Here is a 13,169-nt window from a genome sequence, read left to right on the forward strand (position 1 = left end):
CAAGCAAATAGCTACTCGTTTGTTATTTAGTTGTTGGGCAGGGGATTGATACAGGGCCTACTGTGCTATGTCCCAACCCCTTTTAAATTTTTCGAGTTTTTCCTGATGTGTGTGTGTGCGTGTGCGTGTACATGTGAGTGTGGGCACTAGGAAATGCTGGCAAGGTGGGTTCATTCTGAGTCCTCTTTGAGTCCTGCTGTCTGTGTGCGCCAGGAGCTCTGTGCATGCTGGCAGACTGGAGTGAGCGTGCCTTCCTCCCTGTTGGCTGGGGGCCTGACTTAGTCAGTGCATAGCTGTGAAGAGACTCCATGACCATGGCAACTCTTATAAAGGAAAACATTTAACTAGGGCTGGCTTACAGTTTCAGAGATATAGTCCATTCTCGTCATGGTGGCACCCAGGCCTACATGGTGCTGGAGGGGTAGCTGAGAGTTCTACATCTGGATCCACAGGCAACAGGGAGAGACACTGGACTTGGCATAAGCTTCTGAGACCCCAAAGCCCCACCCCTGTGACACACTTCCTCTAACAAGGTTATACCCCTAATAATGCCGTTTCCTAAGAGTCTGTGGAGACCATTTTAATGGAAACCACCACAGGTCCCATCCTTATGACCTTATTCAACCTCACTTCCTACACCCCAACTCCAGATATCACGCTGGGGGTTGCAGCTTCAGTATATGAATGGGTAAAGGGCACACACCTCCTTCGGTAGCACCTAAGAAATATTTGGGAATAAGAAAAACCTAAAAATAAATATAAAGTCTTATTTTTATTTGTTGTTTTGAGACCTGGACTCATTGTGTAAAAGCTCAGGTTGACCTTTAACATGCAGGCCTCCTTCCTCAGCCCCAGACACCATTCCCAGCAGGTGTGGGTTCTCTGCCCTTCCCTCCTACCTCAGCGTCCCGAGTAGCTGGGATGCCGCATTGGGATGCAGACATGCGACACTAGGACCAGCGTGGAGATGAACTGTGTGGCTCTTTTTACAGTGATGTTGATAGAGATTGGTTTGGGGAGCCCTGAGAACTGCAGCTTCCTGGCAGGATGTTCACGCTCCGTTTCTGAAGCTTTCTCAGTCGCTCCCGCCCCCTCCCGGAGCGCATTTCCTAGCTCTCCTCTCCGCTCTGCTCAGCGGTGGCAGATTGATGGCTTGAAATTGGCCGTGGTGGGAGTATTTACATCTCAGAAACTGGCAAATGTTACAAAGCGAGGCTCTTGTTTCCCCCCAGAGATCAGGGTTACCAGCAGCCACCAGCTAGGCTATAGTATTTCACCGAGTGAAAGCAGCGCGAGTAATTTAGAAATCGGGGAGCGGTGTGTGATCTAGAAGGTGCTTTGCTCAGATGCATCCGGCAGGGGCTGGCCAGGAAGACCAATCCCACCCCGGGGTAATTGAATTGAATGGCGCAGGAAGCGAGGAAGGCAAACAACCGCAGCGTGTAGAGGCGGTAGGCCTCCCGGTAGGAGTTGCAGTGTGTGGCCAGAGCCTAGGTGAGCAGAGGCAGCCTCGGGCTCTAGATCCACAGAGAAGATGGCCGACTGCTACAGAGAGTACAGGGACAGGAGACTGGGCCGGAGTGAAAAGAAAGGTTCCTGGAGATGTACAAATTTCCTTTCAGCTGAGCCGTGTCAGGAACGGCAGCCTCACAACACAGGCGGCGGTGGGGGTGGGGAGGGAGCATTAGCAGAAAGAGCTCGCCAGGACCCTAGGGCCGACATAATGGGGCCTGAAAGAGAGCAAGAACCTCCCAAGTCCTGGGACATTAGCGTTAGGATACTGTCTGTAGGTAACCTGGGGGGGGGGGGGGGGGCAGGGGAGGCTGTTCCTGGCTCTCAGAGATGTCTCTCTCGTTTTTTGGTTTTGGTTTTGGTTTTTTTGTTTGTTTAGTTGGTTGGTTTTGGGATTGGTTTTGTTTTGTTTTGTTTGTTTTTCGTGACGAGGTTTCTCTAATTTTGGAGCCTGTCCTGGAACTAGATCTGTAGACCAGGCTGTACTCGAACTCACAGTGATCCTGCCTTTGCCTCCCAAGTACTAGGATTAAAGGCATGCACCACCACTGCCCGGCTAAAATATTTATTTATTTTTATTTTGTGTGTATTGGTGTGGATGTATGTCTATGTGAGGGTGTCAGATCTTGGAGTTACAGACAGTTGTGAGCTGCCATGTGGGTTCTGGGAATTGAACTCGGGTCCTCTAGGCAAACAGCCAGTTCTCCCAACTGCTGAGCCATCTCTGCAGCCCCTGGTTTGGTTTTTTTGTTTGCTTGTACAGCATGGGTATCCATACCTTGGCCTGCAAGAGCGTTGTCCATCAACCGGGAGTGGATGAACTAAATGTGGCAAAGCCATGTAACAGGAACGAAATACTGGCATGCTCTACTTAGAGGATACACTTTAATCCCAGCACTCAGGATGCAGAGACAGGCAGTTCTTGGTGAGGCCAGCCTGTTCTACATAGTGAGTCCCTGTCTGGCTCACGAGTATTAGTTTGTTAATACTTGGACATATCTGTGTGTGTGTGACTTTCCATGTGTACTTCGTCTAGGTCTCTGGATTAAGTGAGTTTGGTTGTTTGGTCCTCTCCCTCTTCGTGGTGCTGGGATCGAGCCCACAGTCTTAGCCATGCTGTGTAGGCAGGTGTTCTTCCAGTCCCAGGAGAACTGTTCTGAGTGGTAGGGATCTGGTTGAGGCCTCTTAGCTCAAGAATCTCGTTTTGCAGATGGGAACCTGGGACGGTGCGTGTGGTCTAGCAAAGGAAGGACATAGCCATTATATGACCAGCCAGCTTCTTCCCAGGGACACATCCCTGGGCTCTGCATCTCCTGAGGAAGACCTGCCCCTCACAGGCTAACCTCTAACTTCTCACCCTTGTTTCCTGATGGGAGAGCCCCACTCCCGCGAGCTGTAACTCCAGCAGCCTGACATTAGGAGGCGAAGGAAAACATTGGTTAAGACCCAAGACTTGGCCGGGCGGTGGTGGTGCACCTTTAATCCCAGCACTCGGGAGGCAGAGGCAGGCGGATCTTTGTGAGTTCGAGACCAGCCTGGTCTACAAGAGCTAGTTCCAGGACAGGCTCCAAAACCACAGAGAAACCCTGTCTCGAATAACCAAAAAAAAAAAAAAAGATCCGAGACTTGGCCGGGCATGATGGTGCATATAACTTTAATCCCAGCATGCAGGAGATGGAAGCAGACAGATCTCTATGAATTCAAGGCCAGCCTGGACTACACAGTGAGCTCTGAGCCAGCCAGGGCTACATGGTGAGACCCTGCCTCAGAAAGACTTGGCGTCCCATGGGTCAGGGGACGAGTCCTTGTCCTGCACTCAGTTTCCTCTAAAGTGGCATGATCATAGTTCAGTCTCCTGGGCGGCTAGTGGTTATCTAAGGCCACGGAGCAGAGAGCCTAGCACAAGGCCTGGCCCCGTGCATGTTAACTGAGAGCAGGTTTCTTTATTTTGGCAGTGACACGGATCAAACCTTAAAAACGCTAGGCAAGTGTTCTATCAGTGATCAAACCTTACAAACGCCAGGCAAGTGTTCTATCAATGAGCCACATCCCAGTCCTGGACCCGTGTACTTTTTATTTATTATTAACATTTCTTTCCCTGAGACAACGTCTGTGCCACAGGCTGGCCTCAAACTGCAATCCCTGTGCAGCCAGGGAAAGATCTGTAAGTCTGTACTACGTCCTCCTGCCTTCACCGCCAAGCCCTGGGCCTGAAGGCGTGTGCCTGTCACCCACCTGGCGTTTATAGCAACTTGGTCCTTTGCAGGGAGCCGGACAGGATCACCATTACAAGATGGCGCTGATATCCTGTCTTGTTGGAAATAAACAACTCTATATTTGGCTATGCCTTTGGGAGCTGCGTGTCCCCCCCCCTTCCCGCAGGCGGGGTGGTTTAGAGTCCTTTGGGCCTATCCCGATGCAGTCTGGTGTCAGCTGATGGTGGCAGCCAATCACAGGGCAACCCGTGTGCCTACTCCCTATATAAGCAGGTGCTTTAGTCCTGGGGGGGGGGGCCTTGCCTCCTGCTCTCCCTCAACCAAGGGCACTCCATTAAAGCGTGATCTGAGAAGAATCCTCGTGTGGTGGTTGTTCTTTCTCGCTGGTCGAGAAGTTCGCTGCAGTCCTTTAGTTTGTTTTTTGTTTTTTGAGACAGGGTTTCTCTGTAGAGCTCTGGTTGTCATGGAATTTGCTTTGCGGACCAGGCTGGCCTTGAACTCACAGAGATCCGCGTGCCTCTCTCTCCCGAGTGCTGGGATTAAAAGTTTGTACCACCATCACCTAGCTGCAACTTGTTAAATAAATTAATCTCATTTATTCCCTATTATAGCATATTCTCTCTCTGCTGTCTCTCCCTCCCTCTATCTCTCTGTCTCTCGCCTTTATCTCTGTCTCTTCCTTTCTCTATCTCTGTCTCACTGTCTCTCTTTCTGTCTTTGTCTCTCTCTGTCTTTCTTTTAGAAGAAAGGTTTTATTTGGATTTACCATTATCACCATTATCATTTTCATCTTGTGAGATCTCACAAATAAATGTTGTAAAAGCCAAAGGTCCTGTTCCTGTCCTATAGCGCCCGTGCCACAACAAGACGAGCTGGGAACTAAGCTGGAGACTTAAAAACAGACAGAGAATGCCAATGCCCAGTTTATTGTGCTCAGGGAAGCTTCTGTAGGGATCCTTAGCCACGCCCTGCTCTCAGGATCTCTCAGCTGTAGGTCTCCTCAGCCTGCCATCAAGGTCTCGTGCTCAGAGCAGCTGTAGGCAAAGAAAGCCAAGGGGCCAGTGATCTGTAGCTCCCAACAAAATGTAATTTTAAAAATATTTTCTTAATGTGGGTGTGGTGGTACACACCTTTAATCCCAGTACTCCAGAGGCAGAGGTAGGGAAATCTCTCTGGAGTACTGGGACCAAGGCCGGCCTCGTCTCCTTAGCAAGTTCCAGGGCAGCCAGGGCTACACAGAGAGACCCTGTCTCAAAAAAACTAAAATAAATAAAATATTTATTTTTGTCCTTGACAGTCAAACTCTGGGCCTTGCACACACTGGACAAACACCATTCTGCTGAGCTGTTTCTGCAGCCTCAATGGTTTGGAGGAAGAACGTGACTGTAGTCAAATCAAAGTTCGCACGTGTGGGGCCAGAAGGCTGGCCCAGAGATTAAGCACTCGGTGCTTTCTCTGCAGACCAGGGTTTAGGTCCCAGCTCTCTCACGGAGGCTCACACTGTCTGCAACTCCAGTTCTAGGGGAACCAAGACCATTTCTAGCCTCTTCGGGTACCAAGCACACATGTGATCAAACACTCAAAACATGAAATAAAAGCTGGGCAGGTAACAATCATGCCACGTGACTGACGAAAGCCGCTGCGCAGCTCCTCAGCCACAGCTTCGCTCGCTGCATCAGAGCCCCATTTACAAGTTCCCACAAATGTTTTTTTTTTTTAGATTTATTTATTAAGTATACAGTGTTCTACCTGTATGCATTCCTGCTGTCCAGAAGAGGGCACCAGATCTCATTACAGATGGCTGTGAGCCACCATGTGGTTGCTGGGAATTGAACTCAGGACCTTTGGAAGAGCAGGCAGTGCTCTTAACCACTGAGCCATCTCTCCAGCCCCCCACAAATGTTATTTAAAGCAACCTTCTAGGATAGCTAGCTGCCTTGCTGGGTGTGGCAGGCGGATCTCTCTGAGTTCAAGGCCAGTCTGGTTGTCAGGGCTGCTACACAGAGAAACCCTGTCTTAAAAAACAAACAAGAAGGAGGAGGAGAAGAAAGAGAAAGAACATACATGAGTCATCTGAGTTGGTTTGGGGGTCTTAGCTGTTTTAAAGATTACTACTCTTGGCTTTAACCCTACCTTATACCTTCCCACCAACCAGGCCTAAAATCTGTCCCTATCATAACATGTGGGACCAGAAATATGGCTAATTTTCTTTCGCTATTTTAAGAACATGCCAGGCCGGGCAGTGGTAGTACACATCTTTAATGCCAGCACTCGGGAGGCAGAGGCAGGTGGATCTCTGTGAGTTTGAGGCCAGCCTGGTCTACAGAGTGAGCTCCAGGACAGCCAGGGCTACTCAGAGAAATGCCATCTTGAAAAACAAACAAAAAAATAGGCCATGCCCACTACAGTGCAGCAGCCCCTCCTCTTGTTTCCTCCTCTGCAGTGAGGAGCTGGGCTGTCATAGACTTAGGAAGTCAGCCTCAGTTCTCTTGCTGCCTCTTTCAGATAGACGGGAGCGGAAACCCCTCCCTCATGTTCCTCAGAAGGCCAACCCATACCCTCCCAACAGAACACGCCCCCCACCCCATTCTTCCCGCAAACTGCTGCCCACCATTCCTGTGGAGGGATGAGAGCTCTACTCAAATGCTCCTCGGGATCTAGCTGCCAGCTCTCCATCATTGCCCAGAACAGACACGCTGATTCTGCTTGCTGCAAATGGATGTTTAGGGAACTCAGTACTGGTTCTGAGGGACACTTCTCTGACTGCATATCCTGACTCTAAGGACTGAAGGTGGTGGATGCTAGAAGTTAAAACTCTCAGACACACAGAAGCAAAGGAGAAAGGCGACCCGATGCAAGCCTGCAATGGCAAAGCAGAGTGTGGCAGTGGGGAGCCCTTCACCAGGAAACCTAACAGTCCAACTGTTTTGCTATGGGCACGACAGTATTTTATGGGGAGGTCGCCGGTGCCCCCTGGTGTCCACTTCAGCAGCAGACCAAACCTCAGACAGCCAAAGCTGGCCCTTCTCCAATCAGCCTGCGTGGGGAAGCAAAGTTGCACCTCATACTTCAGGGGGCAGGCTTTGTCTTTCAGGTCTCAGCAAGCCCCTCTCTCCAAAGCCCCAGTCTCTCCACTCTCTGGATGCTGCTCTCTGCCTGGTTCTAGATCTCCCAGGGAAGGATGGTTGGAAACTGTCCTGAGATAAACAACTCTAGGGTCTGCTCCTTTAACTGCTTTGGTTTTAGCCACTAGCAACACAGCTTCTGCAGGAGCACCAGGGCCCCAAGCATCCTGATGCCTTTAGATAATGGACGCATGGGTGAAAATCACAAGCATTCGATCAGCAGAATGGGGAAGAGAACCCTGCTGTTGCCCCTGCTAACTGCTCCAGGGCTGGTGCAGTCTCTCTCTCTCTCTCTCTCTCTCTCTCTCTCTCTCTCTCTCTCTCGAGAAGCAGCCCCAGATGACTGCTAAGTGGAGCTTGGAGCTGTGTTTGCATTGCAATTCACTCCGAGCTGAGAAAGCCCAAGTTATCCATATGGGACAATGTGGAGCTCATATATGTGAACCTGACCAACCTCCCAAATAACTGCAGGCGATTTTTAAATAAAGCCCAGCATGAATCGGAGGTCCTATGGACAGCTGTATTTGGAGAGGTTCTTCAGTTTCCCCCAGCGCCCCACCATCCCAGCAGGCCACTGTTCTTGGGCTCCCCAAAGAGAATTCAAACTGGATACAGCAATATAGCAAGCCACAAATATAAGCCACGTATATAAGAATTGAAGTTTAGCAAGCATGCAAGAACAAGAGTCAAGCAGCAAAGGCCTCAATCTTGGCAGGCACAGGGCTTAAATTTCTCTTTCCTCTGTAATTCTTTTCCCTATGCCTTCCTCTAGGTGAGAACTTCCAGGTAAGGTACATTTTTTAAAAATACTGTTTATTTTATGACTATGGGTATTTTGTCTACACACAAATATCTTAGTACCACATGCATGCCTGGTGCTGTGGAACATCTGGAACTGGAGTTACAGATAGCTGTGAGCCACCATGTGGGTGATAAGAATTGAACCCAGGCCTTCTAAGGGCACAGCCAGTGTTCCCAACCACAGAGCCATTTCTCCAGCACCCGGGCTACATTCTTCTTGGAAGCCTATTTTGCCCAGAATTAGTGTAAGAAGATGTACAAGGGGGCTGGAGAGATGGCTCAGAGTGGATAACAGCACTTGCTGCTCTTGCAGAGGACTAGCGTCAGTTACCAACACTTATAGACAAGTGGCTCACAACCTTGCCTGTAACTCCAGTTCCAGGAGATTTGAGATTCTAGCACCCTTTTCTGGCCTTTATGGTAACTGCAAGCATGTGGTGCATATACAAACAAGCAGGTTTTAAACATTAAGCATGTAAAAAAAGAAACGTCTTAAAAAAAGAATAGCTAATACTTTTTTTTCCCTAAATTTAAGGATACATATTGGGGTTGAAAAGTTGAAAAGGTTGTTATGCACGCTTCTCCAGTAAGCAATTTCCTGAAGCCAGTTTGAGCTGACTCAGCTGGAGACCACCACCAACTACTATTTTTCTTTTCTTTCGTTTTGTTTTGTTTCTTGAGACAGAGTCTCACTGTGTAGCCTTAGTAAGCCCGGAACCCATTATGTAGACGAGGCTGGCCTCTAACTCATAGAGATCCAACTGCCTCTGCCTCCTGACTGACTGCTGAGATTAAAGTCGTGTGACACTGTGCCAGGCTACCTCCTGTTTTTCAGTTCTGTTTTCCCTGTCCGTGGGTCAGTCCGTTCCAGAGTTGACTTTATTGTAAAAGCAGTAGCACCTGGGTGGAAGGGGACCCAAAGCTGAGATTTAAGTGCTCCCATGGCTAAGCTAATAGACTCTCAACCTTGTTCATAAATTCTTAGCCCTAACGTAATAACTCTCACCCACACAGGGGCTCTTTACTTCTTAAGACTGCAAGCTGTAAGAACAGATAGTAAAAACGCAGGACCAGAGCCGGGCGATGGTGGCGCACGCCTTTAATCCCAGCACTCGGGAGGCAGAGGCAGGCGGATCTCTGTGAGTTCGAGACCAGCCTGGTCTACAGAGCGAGTTCCAGGCTCCAAAGTCACAGAGAAACCCTGTCTCGAAAAAAAAACAAAACAAAACAAAAAACAAACAAACAAACAAAAAAAAAAACCACGCAGGACCAAAGTTAGTAATGGAAGTTGCCGGATACTCTGATTACAACTTTGTGGGAATTGAAGCGTCATGAGGGACGGTCATGACGGAGGTACCCCCGGGGACTTGCCCCAGGTTACTTGGTTGGCTCATGACCAGGAAAAGGAAGATTACTCTGCTGCACACACACCGTGCATTCTGGAACGTTTTGGTGGCAAACGCAGGCCCTGCAGATCCGAGTGTGTTGGGAGCTACTATATCAGGGATATCTTCTCCAGGCCCAGTGAGCAACAAGACCTGCCTCCATCACCAAGAACGCACCCAGCGGAGTGGGCAGGAGCAGCCGGACCCTGACAATCGGCCTGGCCACGGCCACTCGGCGGAGCGGGGCCAGCCCGGAGCCTCTTCCTCCGGGACCACAGTACATCCTCACGTGACCCTCAACCCCGCGGAGCTCGGAAGCTCGACCGCACAGACCAATGCCAGAGAACCTGGCAAGCCGAGCCAGGAGCCCCAGGCTTCAGCAAGTACTACATTTTCCAAAGGCGTCCACACCCAGACTGACAGCAGCATTGACCAATAAAGTATGAGGACGCCTCAACGCCTATTTGCTTGAGGCGAATCATTGGCGACAGGCGGGACCTTCCTACAGCCTTGAGGCGGGAGGGTGCGAAGGGAGGGGCGGTTATAGCGGGAGGAGGATCTTGCCAAACCCGCCTTTAGGCGGGAGGGGGTCTCGCCAAATCGGGGCGCTGAGCACCCTGGGCCTTTGCAAAGTTGTCACTCACGCCAGGGGCAGAGGTGTTTATCCTCATCTAGTGTACCGGTGAATAACCAGTATGGAGCTCTAAGTCCAGGTGACACTTTCGACCACGTAACTTGGTTCCTGTCAGGCGAAGCTGCATCGCACGGCCCACTTCCTTCTTTCCTGCATGCCCAGGCTTGGCTGGTTCAAAGAGCATCCTCAACACTAACTCATCAGTAGCCAGCTGTGGGGAATCTACTTGGGGCGAGCACGGGTGGAAAATGCTGCTCTGAACGACCCAGTCCCCGCAGAGCAGCGAGCCTCGTGCCGATGCAGGTGTGCTCAAAGTCCATGTGTGGGAGTACTACAGAGAGGCTGCGAGAGCCCAGAAGGGAAAAGGTGGGACGCCTCAAGGAAATGGGGCAGGAAGGCGTTTAGCACTTAATTTTTTTATCTTGGGTTTTTGAGGCTGCCATGGGTATCTGTAATCCCAGCACTCAGGGGGAGGCAGGAGAATGGAGACTTCTGGTCAGTCTGGGCTACCCAGTAAGCCCCTGCTTCTAAAATAAAAAATTATTGTTGTGTTTTTCAGTTTTGATGTTAAGGACCAAACCTAGTACCTGACCGATGCTAATCACATGCCCTGACGCTGGGCTTTATTCCTGGTCCCTTGCCCTATTTACCAGGTGAAAATTCTAAAACTCCAGGTGTGACTCAGCATGGGAAGGTCAGCTGTGGAGAGGTGAGAACAGACAGGTGGGAACCCAGGCCAGCACACAGCTAGCTTCCAAACTATCCCCTGGAGCTCCAGAGTTGCCTTAGGGACCGGAACTGTTTAACAAAGGCCTAGGCCAGGAGACAGTTTGACTGCCCACCTCTCCTTGGACAGGTTTTATATCACCAAACTGAAGGACTGGGCACATTGTCTACTGGAGTGAGACCTTTCACCCAGTAGCGTTTCTCCCAGCGCTGCTTCAAGCAGGTGTTACACGCGTTACACACCCAGAGTTTAGGCGCTTGCGGGCCGCTGAGAGGACTCCAAGGACAAGTGGGCTCTGGGGCCACTGCCTGGGGTATGAAATGTGGAAAACCAAAGGGAACTGATTTCTGTCTCTCCATCGGTCCCTCACAAAGTTTTATATCCATTTCCTCCGTGGCTTTGGGTGATTTTGTCTGGAGTGAAAAAATGAAAAACAAACTTTTTAAAGCCTAATAGAACCCTCCATGTAGACATTCCCATGGCCATCTGAGAGACAGAGGGTGGAACAAGGCAGCAGTTCCTGGGGAGCTTCCTGGTTATGAGGTAGAGACCTCCGCCCCAAACGGGATAAAGGGCCAGGACAAATGATTTGCTACATGGAAGGACTAACCAGTTATGATTGTGACAGCCCTGCTACTGACTAGGGGAAAGAGGAAAAGAGGAAAGGGGAAAGAGGAAAATGTGTTGTTTTTATTAGATATCTGTTCTTTCATCCATTCGTTATTCTTAGTGCGTCTTGTGCTTTGTTTTGCTTGAGACTTAAAAAAAATTCTGTGGGGGGCAGGGAATGAGTGCAAGGATGCAGAACAGAAGTCAGGACAGCTTCTGGGAGCCAACACTCTGCTTTTTCTGTAGGACTCAGGAGCTGAAGTCAGGTCGTCAGGCTTGGTGGCCATCTCCTTTACCCACTGAGCCGTTCCCTGCCTGTGACATTTCTGTCATGTAGCACAGATTAACCTAAAAGTTGGCATGTGGCTAGGGTGGTCTTCATCTCCTAATGCTGAGGTCATGGCTTTGAGTCACCATTCCCTTCCTTATGGCCTTCATAATAATGTGAATGCCCAGTGTATGTAATCCAGCACCAGAAAAGATGAGGCAGATCTACAAAACTGAGGCTAGCCTGGGCTATTCTCCCAGACCCTGCCTCATAGAAACAGAAATAAAAATGAACGTTTACAAGAAACTATTACAAGGTAGCTAAGTGACCCCAGGGGTGTGATTAGCAGGTGCTAGTAACGGACTTACCAGGCACCCCAAGTCTTCACTGTCCTGGAGTGAGGTACTTACCTCAGAAAGTTGTCAGGGAACGAGAGATCAGTAGGAGCTTACACAGACACTCGTCTGTCACTGCCCTGCACCCTTTGGTCATGCTAAGATATTATAGTATGTCTCAAACCATCATTACAGACTGACTCGACTGTAAAATAGTAAAATCAGAAGTGTGCAATACAACCTCTGTCTAGAGCCAGGTCTGATGAGCTTCCCACGCTCTACCCACAGGTGCAGAGTGGCACATCGGAGAGCTGCAGCTGCGCTGTGTCTGGATCTGGGTGCCAGGTACAGAGGTGTGTGCAGCTTGTGAAACTGGAATAAGTGGGTGCCACCTATAGAGGTGTGTGCAGCTTGTGAAACTGGAATAAGTGGGTGCCACCTATAGAGGTGTGTGCAGCTTGTGAAACTGGAATGAGCTATACGCTTTAATGTACTCATCTGCCATATTTCAGTAACATCTTCAAAATAAGGGAACTGTCTCAGGATATAATTATATTCTGGCTTACTGTGTGAGAGTGGCTTGGCATGGTGGCACAAAAAAACTGTAGTCTCAGTACTTGGGACGCAGAGGCAGGAGGATCACTGTTAAGTATGAGGCCAGACATAGCTGCATAGCAAGACCCTTCTGTGAGGGCTGTTCTTGGTTATCGACTTGACTATATCTGGAATTAACTAAAAAACCCAAAAATGGCTGGGCATACCTGTGTGGGATTTTTGCTTAAATCATATGATGTAGGAAGATCCATTTCTAGCCTGGATCTTTGAGGTGGGAAGATGTACTTTTAATCCAGATCTTTTGAGGTGGGAAGACCCCTCTAATTGGAGCTACCGCTTCTGCTGGAAGAGCGGCTTTTCTCTTTGCCTGCTCCCTCTCACCCTTGCCAGCAAGTCCATTCCTGCACTGGCCTTAGAGCCCACTTCTTCAGGATTCCAGCACATTCCGAAGACCATCTGAGACATGCAGCCTAAACTACTGGATTCTTGGACGTTCCACTCATAGGCCGCACTGTTGGTTAGTCGGACCACAGCCTCAGAGTCATTCTAATAAATCTCCTTTATATCGAGAGCTTCACTCGGTAAGTTCTGGATACTCTAGAGAACCCCTGTCTCAAATTTTAAAAAACCAAAAATAAGCGTAAAAGTAATATATAATCTCTTAAGTTTCACTTTTTATCCAAACAGGAGTGTGGCAGTGTGTGTGGGGGGGGGCGGATCCAGATTTCAAACTACAGAATCAGCTTCAATAAAGATGATGGTGGGCAGCAGAGTGCTTGCTGCTCTTCCAGAGGACCCAAGTTTGGTTGTCAACATGCGCACGGGGGCAGCTCACCACTACTTGTTAACACCTCCAGCTCCAGGGGATCTGACACCCTCTTCTGGCCTCCTCAGACACCTGCACATATGTGGTACACACACACACACACACACACACACACACACACCCTTAAAGAGGCTCTAGAGATGGCTCAGCCCTTGCTGTTCTTTCAGAAGGTCTGG

This window comes from Microtus oregoni, unplaced genomic scaffold (assembly GCF_018167655.1).
Source record: "Microtus oregoni isolate MIOR12 unplaced genomic scaffold, Mior012 000000F_ref0000247, whole genome shotgun sequence".
Taxonomy (NCBI): Eukaryota; Metazoa; Chordata; class Mammalia; order Rodentia; family Cricetidae; genus Microtus; species Microtus oregoni.